At 48.0% G+C, this 2940-nt stretch overlaps 1 non-coding gene across 1 annotated transcript; it reads right to left on the bottom strand.

The window, feature by feature from the left end:
- Positions 1-2170: 2170 nt before the first annotated feature.
- On the bottom strand, positions 2171-2243 carry TRNAT-UGU (transfer RNA threonine (anticodon UGU)). The gene has a single exon. It is a non-coding gene; the product is annotated as a tRNA-Thr (tRNA).
- Between the last annotated feature and the right edge of the window lie 697 nt (positions 2244-2940).

Here is a 2940-nt window from a genome sequence, read left to right as displayed (position 1 = left end):
CCTTTAGAGGGCTATTCTATTGCAGGAAGTTATGCCTCTCAGTATCTCCTGTTTCTTCCCTTCCCCCTCTGCCATTTGTTGGTGGTCTCTTATTTGGATTGCTGTATCTGCAGGCGTCTTTTTGATGGCCTTCCGTTTTTGTCACGGTCGGCAGTCTGAGTTGCAGTCCCGGCTTGTGCCAAGTTTTGGTGCCCTGCGGTGTCTTCTGGCGTGGCCCGTGCCCTCTGGCACTTTTGGGTGTATATGGGCTTCACGAAGGTCTTATGGGACTCTGTGTGGTGTTGCTGTGGGAGGAGTTTTTGTCTCCTTTAATTTATTTCAGGTTTGGGGTCTTTATGTGGGGCACCTGGGCCTGTTGTGACTTTATTTTAACTTGGGGCCCTTCTGCAGCTTTGGTGTGGGCAGGTAGCGTTCCCGCACTGCGTAGCTGCCTCCCGGCTCCTCCCCCCTCCTGTGGTGGTGGGCGGGGCTTGCGGCTGATGGGTATCGCTCCCACGCTGCGTTGTAGCCTCCCGGCTCCTCCCTCCGCCTGTGGTGGTGGGTGGGGCTTGCCGCGGATTTCGCGGCCGAAAATTTAGGCCGCGGCTTCTGGTGTTGCTAGGCCGCCGCCCTCCGGTGGGTTCTTGGGGAGATTTCCGCCTCGGCGGGGTCCTTCAGGCCGTCTGGGGGTCTCCTGGGGCCCCTCTCTTCTCCCGCGGTTCTGCACAGGGGGTGTCGCGGCTGGGGCTCTGGATCGCGGCTCTGGCTGTCCCTCGGCTGTAGTGTTCCGGCTGCTTTCCGGCGGGTTCACGGCCTTCGGTGGGCCTCTCGGGTCTCCTCAGCGTTCCCCGGGGCCTTTTGTTTCCCCGCAGTTCTGGCCGGGGGCCACTGCGCTCTTCGCGGCCGGGAATCTGGGCCGCGGCTTCGGTTGTCTTCTAGGCCGCAGCACGCCAGAGGTCCTCTGTGCGGCGCGGGCGGGGGTCTGCGGTTCGGCAGAGCTTACCGGGAGTCTCTGAGGAAGGTAAGGTCCCGGTGTGTTGTGTCTCTCCTCGTGTCTACGCTCCGTATCTCCGTCGCCACGGGCCGCGTCCGGGAGCCTCACAGAGGGGTTCGCCCGGTGTCTCTTCCGTGGTGTGGGGGGCTTCCACCGAGCAAGCAGGGGAGATGTCTGTCCCCCGCAGCTGCCTTTTTTTGGGGGCACTAGAGGGTCCCGGTGTCTCTGGGAGATGGTGTTTGCAGGAGCTCTGTTAAACACGTCCTGCTGCCTCTGTGTCCTGGGCGGAAGTCAGCCATAACTTTTTTATGTTTCCATGGACAAAGCTCTATGAGGGCTTGTGTTTTGGGGTGAGCTCTAGTCTTCACTGATCCCATTTTGGGGAATTTATGACACTTTGATTGCTTTTTATTTTATTTTTTCTAAAGGCAAGATGAACATAATCTGCCAGGGTTTTATTTTTTTTTCTTTTACTGCGTTCACCGTGTTGTATAAGTAATGTGTTAAATTCATTCTGGCGGTCAGTATCGTTTCGGCAATACCAAATTTATATACCTCTTTTTTTTGTGACTTTTTCTCAAACAAAAATGTATTCTTTTCTTATCACCACATTCAAAGACCTCTATTTTTTCTGTTAACCCTGCTATTTGAGGTTTTTTTTTGTGGGGCAAGTTGCACTTTTTAATGGTGTCATTTAGTGATCCATGTGACTTTTTCTATTCCATTTATTGTGAGATAAGATATGGAAAATCAGCTCTGATATGAGGTGGTTTAAGGAAGTGAAAAGTGTATGTAATGTCTGAAAAAAATTCCAGATGCGGCAGTTCAGCAATTGCACTGTACTAAGAATTGTGTATTTGCAGTAATTTACCAGCAGGTGGCAGCAGCTGAACTAAGTAAAATATTTCTTGCTGCGGAAACCATAATTGCAATTATTTGTGCACGCAGATTCTAAAAAATAAAATAACGTTAGGGTGTTTTTGCACAAGCTATAGCGGCTGACGCCTTTCTCAGATATGTTAAGTGTATTCAGGATGGATAGATTTAGATCTAAATTGTGTATGTAAGCAGATCTGTGATATATATGTACATGATCAACGCATGTTCAATATGATAAATAGCACTAAAATACTATTTGCTTATGGAAATGACATAAATTCATTAAACAAACATTTAAAGAAAAAGAAAAACTTAGGAAGGCCCCAGCGAGATTTGAACTCGCGACCCCTGGTTTACAAGACCAGTGCTCTAACCCCTGAGCTATGGAGCCATCTGGTGTTGGATGAAGAATTTCAGTCTACTGTGAGAGGTTGCTGATGTAGTCAGTGCTTTATATTTCATTGCTACATATTTCAGCTGCTGAAAGCAATGGCCTGCATGCATTACCGGGCGGTAAGTGCATTACTTACACATGTTTGTATTAGTTTCCACTTCATTTCAATCAAATGTATATAAAGTAAGGGTGACTACCCACTACCTTTTTTTTTCACTGTGAAATTCGCAGCGTTTTTTTTCCTGCAGGGGTCTATGGGACTTGTAATGTTAAAATCACGATCGTGCAAAATTGCGATTTTGCGCGATCGCGATTTTAACATTACAAGTCCCATAGACGCCTACAGGAAAAAAAAACGCTGCGAATTTTGCAGTGAAAAAAAACTGTAGTGGGTAGTCACCCTAAAGCATACACTATACAGAAAGAACAATATTACTTATTAATACTCCCTTTACAGGTCAGTTGTCATGGAAACTTATGCATTCATGTACCTACTGTGTTTCCCCCAAAATAAGACAGGGTTTTATATAATTTTTTCCTCCAAAAGATGCGCTAGGGCTTATTTTAACGCAGGTCAGCTGGGTCACTTACCTAGCACACTCGGTCAGTATTAGTGTATCTTGACACCACCAGGAAGTTCTGGTGGAGTCAAGATTGAGAGGTTGGTGACGCCCCCATCACGTAACTGGCTGCT

The sequence above is a fragment of the Eleutherodactylus coqui genome, chromosome 5 (assembly GCF_035609145.1).
Source record: "Eleutherodactylus coqui strain aEleCoq1 chromosome 5, aEleCoq1.hap1, whole genome shotgun sequence".
NCBI lineage: Eukaryota > Metazoa > Chordata > Amphibia > Anura > Eleutherodactylidae > Eleutherodactylus > Eleutherodactylus coqui.
Note: the sequence above shows the minus strand (reverse complement) of the source record. Positions and strands in the feature narration are given on the sequence as shown.